Below are 27297 nucleotides of genomic sequence, written 5' to 3'. Positions count from 1 at the left end.
GTGGTCCATATTTTCCAGTGCCATCCTGAATGCTCGTAGTTCAGCTCCCTGAGCTGTACAATCTACTAGAGATTGAGTTTTATTGACCATTGGTCGGAATTTGCAATAGCACCAGTGACCTTTAACGATCGCGCACGCAGCACTGTAGGCCTGTTTACCCTCCGTAGCGGGTTGAGCTGATCCATCAGTATACATTATAAAGTCATTCCGCTCCTGAGGCAGAATTTCCGTAGGCAGAGGACATTCTTGTTTATATTGTAAAAATGCTTGTGTCTTCAAATAAGGGTCAAAAACATATTCAATGTCTGTTGTAGAAAGAGAATTAACCAATTGTATCCATCTCAAATGTAAAGCTTTTGCATTTGGAATGCTCACTTTTGTCACTGTCTCTAAGGCAGGTACAGGTGTAACAACCATAATGCGCTTATCCTGTACGAAGGCTCTCTCTTTTGCTACTGCAGTTTGAACCGCTCTCAGAATTTTTTCTGTTGAAGTGAATATCGTTTCTGCTTGTGTGTACAAGTGTGATTTGTAAGCTATTGGTCCTTTTTCACCTTCATTAAAAGTTAAGTATGTGAATCCGCATTGTCCTGGAATGATTCGGATCATTAATTTGCTAACGTTTACGCGTGTTTGCAAATGTTTTGTTGCTAACATTTCTGTTTGGACTGAACACAAACTTTCTGTGTATTTTTGTGTCCAATTAACTGAAATCAGGTTTGATTAGTTTGTAGAGAGTTTTAACCCTTTCTGCGTAGTTTAGAATGTAAGTTCTTCTGAAATTTAGGAAACCTAGAATCGACTTTAAGTTCTTTAGCATTTTTCTAGGTGGCTTTTGCCTTCACTTGATAAATTATATCCTAAAAATAGGACGTATAAATGGGCAATTCTCGATTTCTGAAAATTTAATTTATACCCTTCAATGGCGAAGTCAAGTATGATGGTGTTCACCCTGTTCAAGTGCATATCCAAGTCATTGTCTGTTAGATAGATGTCATCTACATATGATAATGCCTCACCATCATAGGTTTGTAGTAACTCTGTTACTCTGGCTGAAAATAACCCTGGACTATTCTTGAATCCTTGTGGGAGACAACAGAAGTGACGCTGTGTTCCCATAATTGAGAAAGCGGTCAAATACCTACTTTCTGGTGCAATGTTTTGCCAGAAGAAACCGTTAGAAATATCTAATGTGGTTTATACTTTTTACGCACAATGTTATTCATTAGTGCTGCACTATGTGCATTTTGTACTGCAAAGGTTTTGCAACAAGTGTTTAAATGTCTGTAATCCAATACTAGATGATATGTATTGTCTGGTTTGGAGCCAGGAAACAAAGGATTGTTCATTGACGAGGTGCATGTTTCAATCACCCCTTGGTATTCAAGTTGATATATTATCTCCCTGACGAGTTGTTTAGCTTCTTGCTTAACTGGATACTGCCTTTGTGCAGTTGGTTGATTTTTTGACTGGATTTTATAGTGAGGAGAATCCTCATCCCATCCTACATGATTTTTATATTATGCAGGAGCCTGGGCTACTGCCCATTTCCTGGCATAAGTATATTTTAAATGAATTGGAATGTGGTTGGAGAAAGCTGGCATAATGATTTCTTTGTCATGTGGGCACTCCCTGACAAACTGTGGTGGCCAGTCTTTTTCTGCTAGAAGAATGTCATAACCCTTTGAAAGCCGCTCCCAAAAGAGTGCTCTTATTTATTTTGTTATGTCCCCCTCCATCCGGAGTGTTACTTCATATACCTTATGTGGGACACTAACCCCGGTATCTACAGTCTCAACTTGAATTAACTCATTCAATTCCTCTGTCTCCAGATGATCCTTCAAGTTCTTGCGACCTATGGTGACTTCTGCTGCGCTGTTCAACATCGTTTGAGTCCATTCCCCATTCTTGAGTTGTGTCCTCAAGATCCTCGGCATGTCTGATTTTTAGACCTGCTACTTTCTTTTTGGTGAATTGAGTTTTCTTATTTTTCTGAATATGTTGATCGTCTTTGGACTTCACTCGTTCTTCCTTATTTTCTGACCGTCCTCTTCTTTCAGATTTCTGTGACGAAGTCTGAAAGGTACGGGAGGAACGTGTATCAGTATCTTGTTATCTATCAGGTTTTCTCAAATTATCCCTATTCCTGAGGTTATACCTCCTTTCAGAGGGCTCCTTTTGAGGAGACCTACTTCGGGATTGAGAACGCTTCTCTTTAGAAGTTTGTTTAGTGTTCTCCCACTTCTTTTAGGGAGTAGCAGGAGTGTTTTATTAAAAAACTTATCAAGACTTTCAGACAGTTGGGAGTTTCACGGATTTCCCACCCAGGCTGTCTCTGCCTAATGCTTCATAGGATTTTTCAATTATTCCGGCCAGTTCCTGTGGTAGCTCAGTTACATCAAATTCCCTTAACTTTTGGCTGTTCACCACGGATGCTGCTTCACCTTTAATATTAGCTAATATTATTGTTGAGACCTGTTTGAAATCTTTCAGTAATTTCATACCTAGATTTAGAGCAGGCTCTGCCCCGTATTCATTTTGAATCTGTTTCATGACGCCTGCTATTACCACCATAGACGGAACATCATGTGTTTTATTGTAAATTGCAGCAAAGACTGTACCCCAAGTGCCGCAGTCCTCCAGGTGCAGTGCAATCCCCATTGGTAACCAGATTGTTAAAATTCTGGGTTTCTTATGAGGGGTTATTTTAGGAAATACTCCCTCGATTTGAGTAATTTTCTGAGCTATTCAGAATGGAATTTGTTCCTGTTTTGCGGGTAATTTACCAACGACTTAATGTAAAGTCTGTGGGGTAATTTTAATTGTGTTCCCCTGGTGGGGGGGATGTTGTGGAATCATTATTGCCGGTTGCACTGTAAGAGTCCGCATGACATTTTGAACCAATTGCCTATAGATTTTGATTAGATCTTTTTGTTGAGCTCGTAGTTCCTCATCTGTCATTATATTAACTTCAGGATGTGGTGTGTAGCTGGCTAATACCGGCCATGTTGCTCCTGGTCTACCTAGTGGACCGAGCTTGGTAATGTGATTTATATGTTTTAGGGTGCCTTTAAACCAGAGCTCATGCTCCTGGTATGTTAGTGGAATTTCTCTATCCTTGAAAGGAATGTATTCCTCTGGTGGTTCATCTTCTTTGTAGAAGTTAAACCATTTTGTTCTTGGATCTGCTTCAGGGAAGACTATCATAAATAGAATACCTCTGTCTGGTGATATTCATGTGCCTCTATCACAGAAACTACGCTACCACCTCTTGCTGATAGGCCATTTCGTATGAGTTTTATGATGATGGCTTTCCTTAAATTTTCTGGAATGTTTATAATATCCTCGTTGGTCTCTTGGAGACCTGTAAAGTTTAAAGTTTGTACGGCGTTGTCGCCTGTAGCTCCGCCTGCCCCGGGATTATCTTAGTCAGCCGTTTTGTTGATTGAACATTTGCAGAGCAAGTTTCAACGAAACAAAGATAAGGTGCACAATATTTTGTAACACTGTATCCCTCAACGTTGAATAAACCAAAAACAAATACATAGGATTTTTTCGTCCTACTCAGCTATGGCAGATATTATCCTTTTACCCACTTCAGAAGTCTATTGGAGTATTTATGGAAAAAGGGGTCTCTAAGAAAAGCACAACTGAGTTACTTTAGTATCTAAGGTTAAATTAGTGCCTTACCAAACGCTGGGCGCCATGTAGTGTAGTGCCTATATTCTATTCTATTCCCAATAGGCTCTGCGCATTGGAATAATATATCCTATAGATTGACGAAGGACTTAAGTCAAAAGGTCTCTATCGAATATACTAAACTTATTGTGTGTGCGCCAGCTAACTCAGAGGTCACTAGAATCTTTCTCGAATACACAAGAAGGGATTAGTTTCTGACAACCGCATAAACATGACAACTTCCCTTTCCCAAGAATAAGAATATATCTCTCAGAGTCACGAAAACAATAGTTAACTAGTTCACTAATTCAATCGTGCATGCTTCATTTCTACAGAGTTGCAGAGAAATAGTGAGATGGGCATTCTCAATGAAAAGGGTTTATTGAGCAGTCTTCTTTCTCATGCAAGAGAAGTGAACTGCTAAAATCGTTAGGCAGACTGAAAAGTATAAGGTGTACAGCGTAAACAGTAATATGAAATAATACTGTAAGAGCATTGTATGGTTTCTAAGCCATATAAAAATACATACATAAATAACATAGACTAAAATACTCAACTGGTGCTTCTAAAATACACCTACCCTAATGTACCTAACCTAGGTCTTGTACGAGGGAAGAAGTAAGTATGGTCTTTTGCATAGGTTTAGTTTTTGCAAAGAATCTACCAAAGGTTTCTCTAGGTTCTAATCAATCCATACCTTAGAATAAAGGAGGTCTGGTATCTCTGTCTCAGGACTCGATACCCCGCAAGGGGAGCCGGAAACACTGGAGCTGGATTCTCGGCAGGAGAAAAGCAGCTTCCTGATCCGTGCGTTAGCTGGAGAGTCGGCTTCCTTCGGCACTTGCTGTAGTGAGCTGCGTAGGGCAAGTAGGTCTTCGAATTTCTTCGAACCACCGTATCTTGCTATAGCAAATGAAGGTATGTTTATACCTTGAAGGTGTTTAGGACTACCATAGTTTGACGTAAAGTTCGGCATATGAACATTGTATATGAACCCCTGGGGAATAGTTGTTCATTGTAAAGTAACTGAGTTCTTGGAGAAATCAATATTCAAGCAAGGGGAAGTTCCCTAACAGCTTAAGCTGGTTTTCCAAGAAAACATTTGGTGAACGGATGGAAGTTGCCATGCCTGTATTTGGGTAGCATGGGCTATGCCTAAATAAGGGCTGGATTTCTATGGCTATATAAGGGCAACGTGAATTGTACCTATATAAGGGCAGGAATCGGGAAAATTCAATCTAAGCCTAAAACGCAACACAACAGTGTAGTCAGGGGTGTTTGGACAAAATATCTTCAAAATAATATTGTGCTATAAAAATGTGGGGGCTGATTCACAAAGGCATCTGGTATTCACAGAGATCATTTAGGAGTCATATTGTTACATCTACAGTCAGGCTGAAATCTCTGGCTTCGGCTGTACTCTCCGCACCCGAGCCGTACTCTCTGGCACAGGCAATACTCTCTAGCTCGGGCTGGAAATAAAGTAATCAATGGACCCGAATGCAAGGGAACATTTGGACCATGTAATAAATGGTAGAAGTGGCAATGAAAAAAAGTTTGGCAAGGGAAATGAGTGTAGCCAAACAGTACATGGTTGTGGAGAAGTGTGGCTCAATGATTAGAGCGGCTGACCCTGATGCAGAGGTATAGCCCAGGACCAGGGTTCAATTCCCCGCCTCAGCGGGTCTTGGGCTCAAAAATTCCACAGACCTGATAATTCTTGCCTCAGTGCCTATTCCAATCATGGAGTCCCATTCTGAAACTCTGGGCAATAGCTTGCTTAATCTCCAAAACGGCCCCCACAACGCTAAGGATGCCTGGCCTCCACCTTGGGGGTGCCCAGGAGTGGACGCCTCACAGGGAAAGCCAGGATGGGTTCCACAGCGGTATTCGTACAAGCGCCTTGAGACCCTTACGGGTGAGTAGTGCGCTATACAAGTATCAATTTACATTTACAATTACATATTTACATCATATCCCATAAAAGTCTGCTCCTTTGCATCATCGTACATGCATTCCGCAATTTGTGCTCACCTCAGTTTTGACAAATTGATTAATTTGTTGTTCTTGGTAGCTGGGTTGTTTTTCTAATACTTCTATAAATTTGCATAGAGTAGTTTAAGTCCTGCCTACCATGGATTGGAAAGCATTGTGTTATTTTTCCACTTCATTGTTTGCTTTGGCTTCCTGTGCTAAGGTGGTGTCATAGACATTTCACCATGGCATTTAGAATTTTAAGTGGTGTCTGTGTACATATTGATGGAGTCTGCCAGTCCAAGTGTCTTTGAAATAGTTCATTAGGGGACTAATTTGTGTCCATCTGATTGGATACCTGTGTGATCGGGATATAGGCTAGTGCTATATTTTTTTTATTTCAATGGCAAATATTGGAATATTCTACACTTAGCGCAGATTTTTGGAGGGGTCTCAACATATAATTTGATTGACATTATAATAACAGCCTTGTATATCTGTTTAGGGATATATTTTTACAATAATTTGAATCATGACTTGTTCGTTTTTCAATATTTTTATTGTAGCAAGAAGGACAACAAAATTAAAATGACATAAGATATGCAGACAAAAGAAATTCATGTAAAATAACGATTAACATCAAAAACAGAGGAAAAAATAATAACTTTTCAGAAAACAAATGTAGTTTTTAGAAAAGATATCCGTAGATTTAAACTGGCCTCTTTGGTCATAATAATACAGAGGTTCACAATTCAGAGTTCAAAAGAAATATCGCAAGATTTTTTCCTTCTTTTGCAAAGCTGTAGGGCCTCTTAGTCTTGCTAGCGAGAGTTCCATTACATTTATTTCATTTATCAAAGTCCACCATTCGATTATATTTGGGGGTTCTTTTGAGATCCATGATCTTGCTATGACTAGCCTAGCGCAGGCAAGCAGTATAGTTATTAAATCTTTATGCTGGCAGTTAACATCTTGGATGTCCAATAAAACTAAATGTGCTGTAAGTAATGGGGTAGTAATTTGTTTACTAGTTAAAACATCCGTTATCCCCTTCCAGAATGAAGATAACCACGGTCAAGCAAAAAGCATGTGCTCTATGCCAGCAGCTTCCATGTTACATTTAGGACATTTTGTTCTATCGTTTGCTTGATTCCCCTGCGCCCAGCTAGATATTCTTTGCGGAGTGTAATATAACTGTGTGATAGCTCTATATAGCTGAAGGCTCAGGTTAGAAGAGTGAACTATCAAATTTATGTGAGATAATGAAGATAAAATCTGTGTGGAGTTGATATTCATTCCCAGTCTAGAAGACCATTTAGCCACCATTTTGATGCTATCATCAGTTTTGCCTCGAATTAAGTGTTCGTAGCCCAAGCTGATAAGTGATTTGATTTTATCAGAGTATAGACATACTAATGTGTCCGAATGAGCCACTTCAGAAATGTTCATCTTACGGAGCAGGTAATCTCTTATTTGGATATATTTAAAATACATATCATCGCTTAATTCGAATACAAGTTTTAATGTGTCAAAATCCAATAGACCGTTTGGGCCATACAGATCCCCCAGAGTATTGATGCCATGTCTAGCCCAGAGATTTCCTGCCCCGTCTGAGAAAATATTCGGTAGACCTGGATTACCCCATAAACTAAGCTCTGCGTTGTAAAAAGATATCTTGTCATTGATCATGATTTAGTCCCAGATTTTTTAATATGTCTAGCTGTCTTGAATTTTACTTGTTTAAAGTAGTTGGGATCGTGTAGTCGAAATAAGAATTGGTTACAATCAGGTCCCAACATGTACTGGTGGTAGAATAGTGAACTCTCGTTTTTCAACAAACTTCGTATACGAAGAAAAAAAGTTGCAAGGAAGTATAACCTAAAATCGGGAAAAGCTAATCTCCCCTTTTCAATTGGTAGTTTCAGGAATTTAATAGCCCTGCACGCTTTTTTGTAGCCCCATAAGAAGCTACTGCAAATGCCTTCCAGTTTTTTGAAGAAGAGTTTGCTAGGTTGTAAGGGTATGGCTCTGAACAGATATAATAGTTTGAGCAGAATCTTCATTTTTACGAGGTTAGTACGCCCCACTAGGCTGAGTGGGATCTTGTGCCATTTTTTAAGAGTTAGAGCGATTTCCTTTAGCAGAGAATCGTAGTTCATTGTTATTATCTTGTCAGTGTTAGCTGCTAGTTTGATTCCTAAATACGTCGCACTTTGACATATACCAGGAATTGGCACAGCTGGTTTGTAATTAGCGATGACCTGCATCTTACTTACATTTAATTTATATCCTGACACGTTGCCAAACTGTGTTGCTTCTTTTATTATTTCTGGGATGGCTCTAACTAAGTCTGTAGTATATACTGCAATGTCATCTGCGAAATCAGTTATCTTTAAACTCTCCCCACCATGCTGAGATGGAGTGATATTAGCTTGTACGACCAATGCGTTTAAAAATGGCTCTAAAGATAGAGCGAAAAGCAGAGGGGACAGAGGGCAACCTTGCCTTGTTCCCCTCCCTATCAGGAAGTTCGATGATTCCCTACCCCCATAGCTGATCCTGGCCAACGGTTTGCCATACAGCGAACAGACCCAATCAAGGTATTGGCCCTGCATGCCAATCTTCTTTAGCACCTCCCACAGATACTCCCACCCCACTCGGTCAAATGCTTTTTCTGCGTCTAACATGACCATTGGGGTGAGGGTAGTTGAGGCTACGTCAAAGGCAGTAATTGCGGTGTTCACATGGGCCGTGGTGTCTCTCCCCATCACAAACCCATGCTGTTGCACATTGACCAGGTCCGGTATAATGGGGGCTAGCCGATTTGCCAAAATTTTTGAAAATATTTTTACATCTGAGTTGAGCAGAGAAATTGGCCTGTAAGAGCCACATTCCTCCGGAGGTTTATTCTTCTTGAGAAAGAAAACTATTTTAGCTATTTTCCATGATTTTGGAGCCTTCCCAGATTTAGCTATAGAGTTAATGACAGACTCTAGAAAAGGCAACAATTCGTGTGCACAAATTTTATATAATTCCATTGGTAGGGAATCCTCTCCAGCAGCTTTTCCCGGGGCTAAAGCTAAGATAGCCATGTTTATTTCGGTTAGTGTTATTTTTGAGCTAAGTAGTTGAAGATCTTCTATATCGATATCTCTTTGTATAGATAGGTGTTTATTAAGATATTGCAGTATTTCAGCCTTAGTGGAAGTGTTGTCTGGGGTGTACAGATTTCAATAGTATTTTACAAATTGGTCTAAAATCTGATCTGGTTGTTCATATTCACATAGATCAGGGCCTTTAATTTTTTTAATCTTAGTTCTCGCTTTCTTGTCGGCTGCCTTGTATGCCAGCACTTTGCCGATTCTGTCTCCACCTTCATAGTGAGCCATTTTATACTTATGAATTTTAGCGCAGTACATTTCTCTAAGAGTCTTTTTGATAGATGATTGTAGTTTACACAGCTCTATTCTTAGCTCGTCAATGTTTGATTTTGCTTGTGTAGTAGCTTCGGCTAATTGCTGTTCTACTTGCATTATATTAGAGGTAGTTACTTTGGTAGCTTGACGGTTCTCAGCGTTTGACTTCAAGATGTATTGCTGAACGAACCCCCTTATGCTGCATTTGCAAGAATCCCAAACTATGTTAATCTTAGCTGAGTTAATATTCAGTTCTATGAATTCTTTAATGTGTTTTTTTAGTGATATAACGAAGCGAGAATCTGTGAGTAAATATCTTGGAAATGTAAAATGTCGTATATCTCGCCTCTGATCACTAATTTCTAATTCTAATAGTATCGGAATATGGTCGGATGTGATCCTCTGACATAATTCAATATTACAGTTGCCTGCTATTTGGTCCATTGCCCAAACCATGTCTATTCTAGAACAGGATCTATGGGGCGGCGAGTAGTAAGTATGTCCAGCTATATTGGGGAATTTAAAGCGCCATACATCCTTTAGGTTGAGCAATCTGCCAAGTTCCAAGATTGCGGATCTGACCTTGCGCATCCTACTTAGAGTACCCTGTCCGGTAGAATCAATTTTATAGTTGTTAATACCATTAAAGTCACCCATGACCAAGACCTCTCCCACTCTAGTAACTTGATACTTAGCTGCTCATACAGCTTAGGGTCGTCTATATTGGGTCCGTATACCAAACACAACACTAATTTCTTAAATTCAAATTGAACTTGAGCAATTACCCACCTCCCCCGTGCGTCCGATGCAGTTTCGAGAATTTCGATATCTAATCGTTTCTGTTTTAGAATGGCCACCCCCGGATAGAAGCAACCAGAGTTTAACATACCACCAACTCGTACCCTATTTGGGACAGCAACCTTCTATCCTAGTAACTAATGTGAGTTTCTGACAGGAGCGCCAAATGGGGTTTGTACATGTCAACCTCTTCTTGTACTAATCTCCTCTTTTGTTTGCTGTTGAGGCCTGCAACATTCCAAACTAATAGTCTTAACTTAAATATATCTAATATTAGTACCTTTAATTTTCCTCTGGGTAAAGTATTTATTAAACAAACATGGCTTGCTTTTGTCTAAGACGTAGTTCCTTCTTGCAATACATTTTTCCCCCCTTGTTTTTTAACGCACCCTTGCCCACTACCCTTCCCCACCCTCTCACCCCAAAGTCCCTAAGGGGGGAGCACCCCTCTATACCTTGCTGCCGCTGTAGTGGCAGCGCTGTGAAGTGGTAGGCACGGAGGCGACCCCTACCCGCTTCCAAAGTAAAATCTTCAATTCATCAGTGAGGAAAAGCGATTACAGAATGAGAGGAAAATATAGATTTATGTGTAAGTGCATTGAAGAGTAAGAAGAAGTTCATCCCGATGTGATCCTTGGTGCTTTCATTAACTGCTTCAAATTCAAGTAATAAAACTAAAAAAAAATCAAGGATGTGCCCTGCTGTAGCCATTTCAGTTCCCTCTTTCAGTTGTGAATTTTTCTAGAGCCTGAACCGCCTCTTGTTGTTCAGTAAAAAAAATCTAATCACTTTGAGCCGTGCGGGTTCTTGTAAATAAACCGTACAACCTATAGCTTTAAAAGAGTCAATCAACTTGCGAAGTTCCCAGCGTCTGTCCATTGTGCCCTTGCTCAAGTCCGAGCGCGCAAAAAAAGAGATGTTATCAATAGTAACCGGGCTGCTAGATTTGGCTTTTGCCTCAGCAGAAAGTTTCCAAAGTAGATCAGAAACGGTCTGGGGAATTTATTGTCTTTGCTCTTTTGAAAGAGGGGCAGTCTATGTACTCGCTGCAGCTGGGAGTCCCAGTCCCAGTCTGATAGATCGCCGAAAGCCTTTTGAAATAAATTCACAACATAGGATCTGGGGTCGGCCCCCTCCGCGCCCTCAGGAATACCAAAAATTCTGAGCTTATGTCTGCGTGCCCTATTCTCCATGTCCTCCACCTTGGCTTCCAATTTAGATATACGTGTTGAGTGAGAACTGGCTACTGATTCGGATCGAGTTGCGCCTTCTTCTATTTCCACAATTCGCTGCTTTAGATTGTCCATCTCCTGCGTGACCCCTCCAAGCTTTTGACACACTTCGCTCATAAATGCCTGCAGTTTAGTATTGTCCTCTCTTAGCTGCAAGAAATGTTGTTGGCTTTCTTGTCTTTGTGCCAAGAGAGTATGCATAATTACATCAGTGGAGGCAATGTTTCCGTGGTCTCCTGTTTTTTCCCTCTGCATCGGTAATTGTGTCTGAGAAGTGCTTGATGAAGCGCTGTGTTCCAAGTTTGAGGCCGGCGTGCAAGCAGGGGGAGAGTTACAGCCTACATTTACCTTCTCTTTATCAGTGTATGATAATCCCAACAGACAATTATCAATTCCTGTTTCCATTGGAGTTGAACTTAGTCTTGAGCTTGTTAGATCTGTTTGTGAACGGAAGGAGTTACTAGTAGCTAAATTGCTAGTCGCATCCACAGAGAGAGTTGGGGCTAGAGTGCTAGACTGTGTGACCATTATTTTATCTAAGTGGCTAGAACCAGGATTCGTCAGCAGGGTTGGTGAAGTTATTGCGTCCATGTTTACTAGTGCTGGCGTTATTGGATTCTCCAGTCTAGATGTTGTTTTTTTGTCCTTTGAGTGGAAATCTTCATCAGGGCTTACGCCAGATAGCCTCAAGGCCATGCTCTTGACTCCCCACCTTGGCTTGGATCCATTTTCTCAGCGGACTATCATCAATATTAGCCTTTCGCCCGTTCTGGATGTTGAAGGATCTTTGGTCAATGATTTACGGACAATTGTCTTCAATTTGGTTTTAGCTTTCAATTTTGTTTTTCTTGTGCCAGGTAGTTTACTAACATTAGATCTGTTATATGAGGTTTCTGTATCACTTTCATCCTCATCAGGCATCTCTTCATAGTCCAGGTTTGAGTTTTCCTCTACTATCTCTGTGTCGTCGGTCAGTAAGCACTCTGTTACATTATTTTCCAATAGAGTATTGCTGAGTTGTTTCTCTGCTATTGGTCCGGCTGTGACTGAGTCTGCTATCGTCTGAATTGTTTGTGCTGCATCAATGTAACCAATAGCGTCAACTCTAGCGCCTGTGAGGGCGTGAATTGCTGCCGGTACAGTAATTGTATAGTCTACCTCGTGCACATTCTCATCTGCAATCTCCCCGTCTAGCATTGTATCCCTTCTACTCTCTCTTGTATGATCAGTCGTATGGGCAGGCTCATCCTCTGTGTGAAACTCGGCTGTATCCGTGTCCTTAAGAACATCTTTGATCGTGTTAGCCATGTTTAAATTAATTCCCCCATTGTGTTCAGTTAAGGGATCTGCATTAACAACTTTAGAGACTACAACGTCTGATTCCTTATTGATTGATCCTTCTGATTCACCTAGAGAAAGTGAACTGGACTGATTCAAAGTCTCATCACAATTGGCCGAGGGATCAGTATTATTGCCAGCACCTATGTCGAGCACGAGCGGAGCATTTGTTTAGCAGCCGGGATTATTACACCTTTAGCTCCAGCGCCCATGGCAGCCTTGACTTTCGTGTTTACTACGGGCTCTACCATTGTCAGTTTTACATTTAAATTGCAAGCAGTTGGCGTACCTGGAGTGTCCAGTTTTAACATCTTGCCAGCCTTTCCGGCCCGAGTGGAGCGAGTATTCTGCTTCAATGCCATCAGTGCGGTAGTGGAAGTAGTTTTTTGTTTCATGTTTTATATGGTTTAAGAGCTCGTAGTAAGCGCTGCGTTGTTTATTTAGTAGTAGGGCATACATAAAAGGAATATATGTATTTTGATGTTCACTGTGTATGCAGTATTTGTCAGTTAATGTTTTGGGGCACATATTGAAGGTCCCATCTATCAGCCAGGATTGGTATTGTCTACGGTTCTTTAACTTGTTTGCTTTAGAGTATATTAACATTCGTTTCTCTTCTTGTATTCATATAGGTATGTTCAGCTGAGATGTTTCACACAGTTTTCCAGGTTTTCCGTTGGGGAAGTTTTAATGTGGAGCAGGAGCTTTCTTTTCTGTTGAATGAAAAACAAAAACACTAATTTTTAAATGGGCACTTTTTTGATAGTGTGCAGAGGTGTCAGTCATTAAGTTTATTTTTATTCTCTATTTGGGTGAGTTTATAATTTCTTCTTTGCTTAATATAGTTACTTTGTTATTTTGATTTTGCTGGTTTATGATAGTTTATATTCTCTGTTTGTTTATTGGTTTTCAAGTTGTAGATTTTTTGTTTTAGGAAGTCTATCCAAAAATATAATAGCAGGAGAGTGTGTTGATGTTTATTTGCCATTTTATAGTCTTAAGTTTTATAAAAGTTAAGTTTTAGTTTAAAAACAAGTATTTGTTATTTGGTTATATGTTCAGATGCATTTTTTCTTCTTTAATGGTTTGTTGAGAGAATCCGGCAGAGTTTACTTGTCTTACTCCAATTCTTGTTTTTGAAGTATTTAGTTGTTTAAAGTAGTGTGCTTTTTTATTGTTTATTTAATTGTTTTAGGTTTTACTTTTTCTGTATAATGTATAGTTTGATATTTGTGTTCATAAATGTATATATATATATATATATATATAGCTAGAGACTGCTCCCCCCGCTTGGGACATTTGCTCGTGAATGCGATTGTTCGAATTTAGATTACATATCACGGAAGCTCCTCATCACACGGCGGGTTTGAAACAACCTGGAAAACAACACCGCCGTCTGTCTGAATCTACAGGGCTCCACACGTATCAAGGAGAGAAACGGCAAACCAGGTGGCCAAACGGACCCAAGTGCAACCGGTTGAGCGCCGACTGAGAGTGTCAGAGGACACAAACAGTTACGGGAGTCTCCTGGTAAGTGAAAGCAACTGTGCATTTGTGATGTCTAAATTAACCCCTGTGTTGCGTAATGCTGTAGCGAGTGTTATTTGAACTCCAAGACATTGACAAACAATTTGGAGATCTACTTTTGCTGCAAACAAGCTTAAGAAGCACTCACTTCATTAGTGCAACAATCTGAAGAATAAAGCGTAAATCTGAACCTTTATCTATATGAACACAAAAACTCTCTCCCACAGAGTTCACGAATGAGTCAATTTAATTGAACCACATTTAGACTGTACCAAAGTTATTGCTAGACCTGCAAGATAACCCTACTGCTTCACCATGGAAAAACGAGCTGCTCATCGTTTACAAAAAGCTGAAAATATGTTCACTAAACAGAAAAACCATTCAAATGGCACAAATAAAACAACCACAGGAAAAACCAAGGATGCCACAACAAAACAACTATTCCAGCAATTGGAAAAATTACTTCAAAAAGAAATTTCACGTGGATGGGAAATAATCACGTTGGAGAAGTATTCTGAACTCGGATTAGTGCCCAGAGGTTTAAGGATTTTTACCCTGCCCAACCATCCAGATACAAGCCCGGAAATGCTTGAGGAGTGGGGACAAAATAATATGGAATGTTCACAAAGGATGATCCACATCATAATTAAATATGCCAAAAAAAATGTGGATGACCTGCTGATCAAAATAAATGATTTGGAACAACAGATACAAACCTCTGGTGAGAATGATGACACAATCAAAAATTTGAGATCAACAATGGATAAAAATCTTGACAAACACGATGCTGAAATACAAGAAAGAAAACAGCGCAAATTCAGGCGTGATGAATCCGATTTTGAAAATGGAACTATTTTCACATTTGCCAAACGATTTGAGGCCTTAAAGAAACAAAAACGAACAGTACCTCAAAGCTCAGATAGCACAACGTCAGTAAGCGAGCCCGAATCGGAAGTGAGTGATGGTGAACAAATGGCTGCTGGCTTTAGAAAGTTTTCTTTTTTAGAGGAGATGGAGATCCTCTACAAGGACCAGCAAACACCAAAAACAGCAGGAAGAGGCATAGGAACTCAACCGACACGAGCAGGAGGAAGAGGACATGCAATGAGTACAAACCAAGGAGGAAAACCAGGAGAAGTAGGAAATCGAAGGTATCCGTTGCGCAACAGGGCAGCTTCAAAGAAATACTGAAAACAACGCAAAAAAGTTGCAAAAATGGATCCCAAAGTAATTGTTAATCTATCGGATCATATCTTGACTCAATATGAAACAACAGTTCTAAGTAAAGGATTATCTTTCTGTATTGATAAACATCACGATGATGTAGAAACCCGAATTGATGTATATAAATATATACGTAAACTCAAGTTAAAGAAATTTTTCTCTAAGAAAAACAAAGATGCAATTGAACCAAGTACATCACAGCATCAAACTTTTACGGTGTCTGATGCCACAAGCTTGGAGACAGCTTACCAGCTAACACATCAAATCAAAGAAACAGATATGACCAACACCTAAATGATAACGGATATGGGAATCCATATAGCTTCACGTTCAAAAACCAACTTTAAAAGAAAATCAAAATTCTGTCAAATAATACATCCTGGCAATCGTATTGATGTATTCCATGATTTGGTAATTGCGGAATTAGAAACAATGGCGATTGTGAAAAACAAAAAGGAAAATGTAAGTAAACAAGAACGATTAGCCTTAAAGGCATTGCAACTAAACCCCCTTATTGAAATCAAATCAGCGGATAAGGGGGGAAATATTGTGATCCAAAACAAAGCAGACTATGTAAAGGAAACTGACCGATAATTAAGTGATCAAACCAATTATAAACTACTGACGATGAATCCTGTCTTGAAATGATGCAGACATTACACAAGAAAATCAATGGTTGGTATGATAAAGGCTTACTAAGCAAAGAAGAAAATGATTTTCTAATAGTGCTACATCCTACGACACCCACAATGTACTTCCTACCGAAGATCCACAATACATTGAAGAATCCGCCGACTAGACCGATAATTTTGAGTTGTGGATCTTTATGTGAAAATATAGCATCTTACGTTAACTACTTCTTGGCACCAATTGTCCCCTCCTTACGTTCATTCATAAACGACACTAGGGATTTTCTCAGTAACATTATGAACACCCATTGGCACAGGGAATATTGGTTGGCAACTATAGATGACGTATCTCTGTATACGTCAATCAAGCACGATATCGGACTACAGGTGACAACATATTTCCTACAACAACGTCCCATTTCAGAAATAAGGCATACAAACATGCTAATAGAAATGATAACATTTTGCCTTACCAATAATATTTTCATCTTTAACAAAAATCTCTACACCCAAGTGTGTGGATGTGCAATGGGCGTGTCATTTTCCCCAAGCTATGCTAATCTCACCATGGGATGGTGGGAAAAAACCTTAGCTTGGGGAGAAAAATATGATCAGTACACCACTGACGTGGTACTCTGGTTGAGATTTATTGACGATCTCTTCGTCCTCTGGAAAGGTCCTAAGCAAAAACTAGTCGAATACATTGAAGCCTTGAACCAGAATGAAGTAGGTCTAAAGTTTACGTACAACATTTAGAAACAAGAAATTGATTTCTTAGACACCAAGGTCTATGTGAAAAACAATAAACTGGAAACAACAGTCTTTAGAAAAAAGACCTCCACCAACAGTGTTCTCTTCGGTACAAGCTTTCACCCCATGTCATTAAAACAAAGTATCCCTTATGGAGAATTTCTCCGAATGTGACGTAACTGCTCTGAAGAGCTTGAAATGGAGACAAAATTCACAGAAACCAGAAAACGCTTCATTGATCGTGGATACAAACACACTGACATCAGACAAGGGGAACAAAGAGCGAGAAACAAAACAAGAACAGAGACTTTGATACCGAGACCCAGAGAAAGCCCAATGAGTGATGACAAACCACGATTGATCTTGACGTACTGAAAAGAAAGCTTCAAGGTAAGACAAATCCTAACTAAATATTGGAATGTGCTTAAAAAAGACAATGAAATTGGAATGTTAATAGGAGAAAGACCTCTAATAACTTTCAGAAAAGCACCTTCTGTACTAGACTCAGTAGTTAACAGCCATTTTCGGATAATCAAACCTTTGACATGGCTAGAAAGAAAACAGCTGGGATTCTCAAAATGTTTAACATGCAAGGCGTGTAAATTTGGAAAAAATCTGAAAAGTCTGACAGACCCAAAAGGTCGAAAATTTGAAATTAAAAATGAAATCACGTGCGAATCCCAATTCGTGGTATATCAACTACAGTGTTTCTGTGGGAAAAAATATATTGGATCGACAACATGTGCATTAAAAAAGCGAATATTGGAACATATTCGCTCAATAACAAACAATGACTATAGTTATGCAATAGCAAAGCATCTAAAAACACACCCCGGTAAAACATGGAAGGATGTAACATATTCAGGCATAGCTATGATCAACGAGGACGAGAGAAGTGGAGATTGAATCACAAGGCTACGCTGTCTTGAATCTAAATTGATAATAAGATTTAAAACAAGGACCCCGATGGGATTGAATGGGGACGGTGAGATGTATGTGCATCTGTAAAACAAAGAACTCAAGATACAAGACAATGATAAAATATTTAGGTGAAAAATATTTTGGTGAAAATATAGAAATCATGGACTCAACTTAAAATGTATTCCTCATGTACAGTATGACTTAATGTGGTAGATAAGCAGAATTTTGAGAAATTTTATTTGTTAAAATGCTAAAAGTCTGTGAGGTAAATCTGATAATAGGGTAATATCTCTAATAAGGCACTTAGCCCATAATCAACCCAAGTATTGGGACAAGTCACAAAGCAATTGCTTATTGTCCGTCATGCAAACCTATTTCTTTCATAAATTATGAAGAAATAGACTAGTATTGGTAGAAACGTTACCTTTACTTACCCCACATAAACCGCATATTAAATCCTTGCAGGCTCATAGCATTTGACAATTGTTGATACCGACACAAACTGCAATTGCCTACAACACCCACAATGCATCATAACAGACCATGTGGGTGTCTTTGTATAAATTTGCAAAACAAACAAGGGACTATTGTTTGTATACCGTGACCAGGGACTGGGAAAGTCCGAAACGCGTAGGGTGGGAGAAACTTACAGAAAATAAAGCACTAAAAACCAACTTGAAGTGGTGCGCGGCGTCTTCTTTACTGAGGATCTTGATTCAACAAGTACAGCGAGGCTGTCCCATTCCTCGCCGCCAGCGCCAGCTAGAGACTGCTCCCCCCGCTTGGGACATTTGCTCGTGGAATATATATATATACATATACATTCATATATATATATATAATTCTTTTTAGGTTTGTGTTTCAATTATTTTTTGGTATTTCAAATCTTTGGGAGGTTTATTACATATAATTTAAATATAAATATATGTTCGGGGTGAATGGTAAATATTCTGGTGATGTACTACAATTTCATTTAATTTAAATATGTGTATTATATGATTTGGATTTATTTAAAGTAAAGGTTTTACAAGAAAAGTGTTATTTTAATTGTTATTTAATTATTTGGGTAATACTATTGTACTCGATATTGAGTGGATCACTATTTTTCACATATGCAATGTTTATTTAAAGGTAGCAATATTTTTGTTTCCAATACTTTTGTTTTTGATGTATGTAGAAATTGATATTTTTAACAATGATATCTGTGCTCTTGACATATGTAGTTTTATAGTTAAGTTACAGTATATAAAGTTGATATTTTTGTTATCAATATTAAATTTCCAATATTTTTGTGTTTCAATATTTGATGGATCTATATTATGTCGGTCATCTCAGTCAGGGAAGTGGAGTTCATCCTCAAACTCACGGGATCGCCCAGAATATTGTCAGGTAATGCATTTAGGTCTGACCATTCACCCTCATTTACCTCCTGTGCTGGTTCAGGGACAGTGTAATCTTGTGGTAGGAAGAGTTGGTTCATTTTCAATCAATCAATCAATCAGTCAATTTACATAGCGCGCTACTCACCCGCTAGGGTCTCAAGGCGCTGGGGGGGGAGGGATCCATTACTGCTCGAAAAGCCAGGTCTTGAGTTGCGTCCTGAAGGAGAGATGGTCCTGGGTCAGCCGTAGGTGAATGGGGAGGGAGTTCCATGTCTTGGCCGCCAGGTAGGAGAAGGATCTTCCTCTGGCGGTGGCTCTGCGAATGCGTGGTACGGTGGCGAGGGCGAGGCTGGTCGATCGCAGCTGGCGGGTGGGCGTGTAGAAAGTGAGGCGGTTGTTGAGGTACTTGGGGCCCAGGTCTTGGACAGCCTTATGTGCGTGGGTGAGGAGTCTGAACGTGATCCTCTTGCTGACGGGGAGCCAGAGGAGGTCTCCGAGATGGGCGGAGATGTGGTTGTGGCGGGGGATGTTCAGGACGAGTCGCGCGGAGGGGTTCTGTATGCGCTGGAGTCTTTTCTGTAGTTTGGCTGTGGTTCCTGCGTAGAGGGTGTTCCCGTAGTCCAGTCGGCTGGTGACGAGTGCCTGGGTGACCGTCTTCCTGGTTTTTGTGGGGATCCATCGAAAGATTTTTCAGGACATGCGCAGGGTGTTGAAACAGGATGACGAGACGGCGTTGACTTGTTTGGTCATCGAGAGGGAGGAGTCCAGGATCAAGCCCAGGTTTCATGCGAGGTCCGTTGGGTTGGGGGTGGTGCCCAGGGCAGGGGGCCACCAGGAGTCATCCCAGGTGGAGGGGGATGATCCCAGGATGAGGACTTCTGTCTTGTCTGAGTTCAGTTTCAGGCGGCTGTTCTTCATCCACTCTGCAACGTCTTTCATTCCTTCGTGTAGGCTGGCTCTGGCGGTGGCGGGGTCGTTGGTGAGGGAGAGGATCAGCTGGGTGTCGCTGGCGTAGGAAATGATGTTAAGGTTGTGTTGGCATGCGATGGCCGCGAGGGGGCTCATGGAAACGTTGAAGAGGGTGGGGCTGAGCGAGGATCCTTGAGGTACGCCGCAGATGACTTCAGTGGCTGTGGATCAGAATGGGGGGAGGTGGACTTTCTGGGTTCATCCGGCGAGGAACGAGATTATCCACTCCAGTGCCTTCTCTTGGATTTTGGTGTTCCTGAGGCGCTGTATTAGTGTGCAGTGGCAAACTGTGTCGAACGCTGCAGAGAGGTCCAGGAGGATGAGGGCAGCTGTTTCCCCGTTGTCGAGCAGGGATCTGATGTCGTCGGTGGCTGCGATGAGGGCATCTCGGTGCTGTGGTTGGCTCGGAAACCGGACTGTGAGGCGTCAAGCAATCCGTTCGTCTCGAGGAAGGCGGCGACCTGTTTGTTGACGGTCTTCTCGATGACTTTGGCAGGAAAAGGGAGGAGCGAGATCGGGCAGAAGTTCTTGAGGTCAGTGGGGTCCGCTGTCGGTTTCTTCAGGAGGGCGCTGAGCTCGGCATGCTTCCAGCTCTCCGGGAAGGTGGGGGTGGTGAAGGAGATGTTGATGATGTCCCGGAGTTGGGGTTCGATGATGGAATCGGCCTTGTTGAAGACGTGGTGGGGGCAGGGGTTGGTAGGGGATCCGGAGTGGATGGTTTTTATCGTGCGGGTGGTGGCTTCGGTGTTGACCGGGGTCCAGTTGCAGAGGGTGGTGGTGGGGGGCGTTGGTTCGGTGGTTGGGTGCCTGGTCTGTGCACCGAAGCTGTTGTATATGTCAGCGATCTTGCGGTGGAAGAATGAGGTGAGTGAGTCGCAGAGGTCTGGCGAGGGTGTGATGTCGTTGTTTCCGGCACTGGGGTTGGAGAGCTCTTTAACAATGCTGAAAAGTTCCTTTCTGTTGTGGGTGTTGTTGTCCAGTCGTTCTTTTAATTTTGTTCTTTTGGTGGTGCGGATCAGCTGGTGGTGTATGCGGGTGGCGTTCTTGAGGGCTGTCATGTTTTCTGTAGTCTGGTCGTGGCGCCTGGCTTTTTCGAGGGTGCAGCAGTTTTTCTTGGATGTTTTGAGTTTGTTGGTGAACCACGAGGCTTTCTTGCTGCCGGGTCTGCTGGGTGGCTTCTTCAGAGGTGAAAGGTTGCCAGCACAGTTGGTGAGCCACTGTATGAAGTTGCGGCTGCTTCGTTGGAGTCCGTTGCGCTGGTGGGAGGGTTCTGGCTGAGGGAGGTGGTGAGCTGGTCGGCGGTGATCTTGTTCCAGCTCCTGCGGGGAGCCTGTTGCGGGTGGTGGTGGGTCATGGTTCTCCTGAAGTTGAAGTAGACACAGCTGTGATCAGTCCAATGAAGCCCGGTGGAGTGGCTGAAGGAGATGTGCTTGCTGGAGGAGAAGACGGGGTCAAGCGTGTGGCCGGCGTAATGAGTGGGGGTGTTTATCAGTTGCTTGAGTCCGAGGTTGGCAAGGTTTTCCAGCAGGGTGGTTGTGTTGCTGTCATTGTTGTTTTCCATGTGGAAGTTGAGGTCCCCTAGGAGGATGTAGTCAGATGAGGTGAGGGCGTGCGGGCTGATGAAGTCTGCGATGGCTTCGCTGAATTGTGTGCGTGGTCCCGGGGGTCTGTAGATGAGAGTGCCTCTGAGGGTGGTTTTGGGGTCAATGTGTACCTGGAAGTGGAGGTGCTCGGCGGCGGTGAGGGTGTCGTCGGAGTTGGTCGTGATGCGGATGGTGTTCCTCTCAACGATGGCGATGCCTCCTCCGGTCTGGTTGACGCGATCCCGCCGGGTGATCTTGTATCCGTCTGGGATGGCTATGGCAATGTCGGGGGCTGAGGAGGCATTCATCTAGGTTTCCGTGAGGAAGGGGACGTCTGGTGATGTTGTGTCGAGCATGTTCCAGAGTTCGACGACGTGTCTGTTGACAGAGCGGGTGTTGAGCATGATGCACTTGAGGTGGTTATTGCTGGTGCCTGGCCTTTCAGGTGCGGTGCAGGTCCGGAGGCAGGTGAAATTGCAGGCTTGGTAGGTGAAGGGTCCATGGGTGCGTTTCGGGGTGGCTCGGTAGCAGGCAGGGTTTTGGCCGGGTTTGAATGTGTTGAGAGTGGCGATGTCGTAAGTCCGTCGTGTGGGCTGGCATCGTCGGGGGCCAGGCGCCGGGCGCGGTCCAGGCACAGGCGGGCACAGACGGGCTTGCCTCTGGCGCGCCTATGGCGCGCCAGTGCAGCGTCCGATGCGCGCGTCCGATGCGCGCGTCCGATGCGCGCGGCTGTGCAGCGGCCTACATTAAGAAGGGTAGAGGGAGGGAGGAGCAGCAGCTGGGAGGCATGTGGCGAATGGGAGAGAATGGGGTGGGGCGGCAGGGAAGGCAGAGGTGGGAAAGGAGAGCGGGGGGCGGCGGGGGGAGAAGGGCACTCAAAAAAAAAACAACAGCAGTGAACAACAAAGAGTGAGAGGAAAAACAGGTAGGCTAAAGGCAGAAAGGCTTATGAAAAATAAAACGATCAGAGGCTAAAGGCAGAATACAGTTAAGAGGAAAAACAGGCAGGCTAAAGGCAGAATACAATCAAGGGCAGCAGACAAGCAGGAGGAGGGAAATCAGGAGAGAGAGAGACGGACAGAGGAAGAGGTCAGACTTGATACTTACCGCCCACCACTGGGCCACCAGGGATGAGGCGCAGGCGGGAGCCTGCGGGTGGAGGAGGGCCTCGAACTTGCAACAGCAGCAGTGGCAAGGGCAGCAGGCAGAGCACAAGCAGGAAATGCTGGCGCGGGGGGAGTGGACCTGGCCTGAGGACAGGTCAAGGTTCGCACCCTCACCGCGCAGCGGCCTGCATTAAGAAGGGTGGAGTGAGGAGCAGCAGCTGGGAGGTGGGTGGCGAATGGGAGAGGATGGGGGCGGGGCGGCAGGGAAGACAGCGGCGGGAAAGGAGAGCTGGGGCGGGCCGGGGGAGAAGGGCACTGAAAAAAAAAACAACAGCAGTTAAGAGGAAAAACAGGCAGGCTAAAGGCAGAAAGGCTTATGAAAAATAACACGAGCAGAGGCTAAAGGCAGAATACAATTAAGGGCAGCAGACAAGCAGGAGGAGGGAAATCGGGAGAGAGAGAGACGGACAGAGGAAGAGGTCAGACTTGATACTTACCGCCCACCACTGGGCCACCAGGGATGAGGCGCAGGCGGGAGCCTGCGGGTGGAGGAGGGCCTCGAACTTGCAACAGCAGCAGTGGCAAGGGCAGCAGGCAGAGCACCAGCAGGAAATGCTGGCGCGGGGGGAGTGGACCTGGCCTGAGGACAGGTCAAGGTTCGCACCCTCACCGCGCAGCGGCCTGCATTAAGAAGGGTGGAGTGAGGAGCAGCAGCTGGGAGGTGGGTGGCGAATGGGAGAGGATGGGGGCGGGGCGGCAGGGAAGACAGCGGCGGGAAAGGAGAGCTGGGGCGGGCCGGGGGAGAAGGGCACTGAAAAAAAAAACAACAGCAGTTAAGAGGAAAAACAGGCAGGCTAAAGGCAGAAAGGCTTCTGAAAAATAACACGAGCAGAGGCTAAAGGCAGAATACAATTAAGGGCAGCAGACAAGCAGGAGGAGGGAAATCGGGAGAGAGAGAGAGACGGACAGAGGAAGAGGTCAGACTTGATTCTTACCGCCCACCACTAGGCCACCAGAGATGAGGCGCAAGCGGGAGCCTGCGGGTGGAGGAGGGCCTCGAACTTCCAACAGCAGCAGCGGCGAGGGCAGCAGGCAGAGCACCAGCAGGGAATGCTGGCGCGGTGGGGGAGCGGACCTGGCCTGATCATGTTCAAGGTCTCAGCTTTTTGAGGTAAGAGACTGGTCCTTCTGACTGTGACAACTACGCCAGCTCCACTGAACACACATTCAGAAGGCAAACTGGCTAACGAATAAGCCAGATGATTTATTGCCAGCCTGCTGATCTCTGGCCATTGGTGCGTCTTCCCTTACCAGTAGACAATGGGTTTTGATCTAGGTAGACCTATTTTGAGTCATTCAGACAGTCTTGGACCATTTTCGGAATGGTCATTGGTGCTACCACTTCCTCAACCTATGTTGACTTTACCTCTGCACTTAACTTAAGCCCAACTACTTGAAACCAAGCCATTCCAGATGTTGGGTCTGCTTCTTTTTGCTGGTATTGCTGGTGGTGGCTGCTGTGGGGCAACAGCTCTGGCCTCTATGGAGCTTGAAGGCTACTCATCTGAACTTCTGCCCAGGGCTCTAACTTCCAGAAATTCTTCTTCAAAGTCGCTTGCTTGGTCATCAAAGCAAGTCTTGTATTTCAAAACATCCCCTTCTTTGAAAGGGATGAAAGTGGCCAATATTTTTGTGCACCACAAATCAATTATTGTGGCACAAATGTTCTGTTTGGAAGAGACACTCTTTCTTCACAACCATGCATTAACAGCCAAGCGAGGGAGTAAGCTCTGAACCAATTCATATGGTTCTTCGTTCAAACCGGCAAACCTTTTTAACACCTATTTATGCTGGTTATGTGGCAGATGCAACAATCGGATTGCTTGGCTTATTACACTGCCCTCCTTGCTGACCTCCTATGTGAAAACCTCAAATGGAAGTAACATTTGTGTCAGGCATTTTACAAGCCCCCATTTGTCCATCTCTATGATAATGCTTTTCCCAATTGCATCCCCTCCTCTTTGAATGACTATGTGCATGAGAACGGGAAGCGATGTGGCTCAGTGGCTTGGGTTGCTGACTCCAGAATAAGAGACTCACGGTTCGATCCCTGGCCCCGGTGTTAGGCTCCTGCCCAACCCACACACTGCAGGAACGAGGTATGTCCCAATCCTCTTCCCCGACTCACCGGCCACTCACTTGATGGTACATATGAGTAAGCCGATGACCCAGAAAAGGGGGTGGAATATATATAAAGGCACCAAACCTTCCACCCCTGTAGAGCGTAGTCCAAATAACATCCTCCTCCTCGCTTCCGCACCTGCATAAACAGTGAGACAAAAGAAACACACCTCACTATAACTTCTCAGTCCCCAGTCCTTCTTCTGTACTTAACGACCATATCCAGACAATAACCACACATGCACTTACCAGAAACGAATGCAGGGTCTGCTTCGAGGGGGGTCTAGTCCAGGGTACTCCAAGATAACTTCTCTTGGAATGGATTTAAAACAGGACTAGAGATTCAGGTGATTGGTTTGGATACTGATTTAGGTGCAGGGTAAAAAACATGCCTCAGTGGCTGGCATGAACAAAAAAACCCTGTGTTTTCAGAAATGGATGCAGGGTTGAAGGTAATCCGAGAATCGTGAATGACTACGTTCCCCGAAGGACCGAATGGTAATACCCAGCCGGGTTTCCACTCACGGAATGGCCTCAAACGTCCTTTCCGCCCATAACGAGGCGGAGCGGTACAACAATACGTGTGTCTATAGCGCAGAAGCCGCGCGTCAAACAATCTTTCCTCACAGCGTCTCGTGAAACAACAGAGAAAAGCACCGATACGGTGAATGACAAACAGGAGCCCCTGGATGTCGTTGGCAAGTCTCTATGAAGGGAAAAATAGGAACAGAACCAAAAAGGGGCAAAACTAACTAACTACAGCCTACAAGGAATGGACAGGAAGAAAAGGGAGGGAGGGAACAGGCAAAAATCAATATCAGAACTCCAGGACACTGGAAGAGGGGCAAAAAAGGAAACTCCAATGATTCTCACAAGCCTGTGAGAACCAGCAACAGCCAACAGGATACACAGGAACCAGGATAGCAGGAACCCACAGGTTAGCAATAACAAGCACCAACACTATGGTAGGACTAACTTTTATGTGTAACTGGCGAGTCATGTGACAGCAAAGACATGGTCATCAAAAGAGGACTGGGGACCGAATCCTAACAGTACCCCCCCGTTGACCCTTCCCACCGGCCGGGGCTTCCGGGGATGCTGTCTATGGAATAACCGCACTAAACGAGGCGCATGCACCCCCCCAGCTGGTTCCCATGTCCTGTCTTCTGGGGCATAGCCCTTCCAATCCACCAGGTAAAACAACCTTCCCCTCCTACGCTTGGAGTCAAGTATAGCCTGAACCTCAAACTCCTCCTGTCCATCCACCAACACAGGGGCAGGAGGGGGCAAGACCTGATCTGAAGGAACAAACGGCTTCAACAACGTTGTGTGGAAAACTGGATGGATCTTATAATCCAATGGCAATAACAGCTTCAAAGCCACAGGGTTGATCACCTGTACTACAGGGAAAGGGCCTATATACCGGGGCTGTAACTTTCGTGACCCCTGTAATCGCAGATTACGTGAAACCAACCATACTTGATCGCCCACCTTGTAACCAGGGGCCGAGACCCTATGACGATCCGCCTGTACTTTCATAGCTACCTTGGCTTCATGTAGCCTAACCCTTGCCACTTCCCAGATGTCACTCAATTGTTTACACACTTCGTCAATGGTTGGCATGTGCCCAGTGGGTTGGATGGCTAATGCTCTAGGATGGTATCCCATAGAACAAAAGAACGGTGTCATTCCCAGGGCAGTGTGTACACTATTGTTATAGGCGAATTCTGCTATGGGTAAAGCCGTCACCCAATCACACGACATATACGTAATCAAGCACCACAAGTATTGTTCCATTGTCTGGTTGGTACACTCCGTCTGCCCATCTGACTGAGGATGATACGCAGATGACAATCGTATATCCATCTTGAGTACCAGACAGAGTTCCGTCCAGAAATGGGACACAAATTGCGCTCCCCTATCTGATATTACAGCTGTAGGTAAACCATGTAACCTTACAACCGAGGTCATTAACTCCAAGGCCATCTCCCTCGCTGTCGGGATCTTTTTAAGTGGTATAAAGTGCGCCATCTTAGTGAACAAATCCACCACCACAAATATGGCTGTGAATCCGGACACCGAAGGAAGGTTAGTGACGAAGTCCATACTGACAGTATGCCAAGGGGAGGGAGGAATCTCCAACGGCTGCAACAGACCAGAGGGCTTTCTATGTGAGGGCTTATTGATAGCACAAACAGTACAGGCTGACACATACCTCTGAATATCCTGTGCCACGGTCTCCCACTAAAACCATCTCAAGCACAACTCCTTCGTCTTACCCATTCCAGGATGCGCGACCAAAGAGGAGGAGTGACACCACTCTACCACCTTTCCTCTCAAATTGGGTGGAACAAACAACCTATCCCCCTGATATAACAACCCATCCCGGGACACCACCTGAGACAGTTGTAACCATGGACCCAAATCCATCCTGCGCAACTGGTCTTTCACAGTAGAGGAAAACTCTTCCACCGAAGCCACTCCAACTATCTTCCCACTGTCAATCATAGGTCTACTCTCCTTCACTGATCTCATCTCCTCCGGGTCAATATGAATCCGGGACAGTGCGTCAGATTTTATCTGCTGAGC

The sequence above is a fragment of the Lissotriton vulgaris genome, chromosome 1_1 (genome assembly GCF_964263255.1).
Source record: "Lissotriton vulgaris chromosome 1_1, aLisVul1.2, whole genome shotgun sequence".
NCBI classification, from domain to species: Eukaryota; Metazoa; Chordata; class Amphibia; order Caudata; family Salamandridae; genus Lissotriton; species Lissotriton vulgaris.
The sequence above is the reverse complement of the archived record's forward strand: the minus strand, read 5'-3'. Positions refer to the sequence as shown.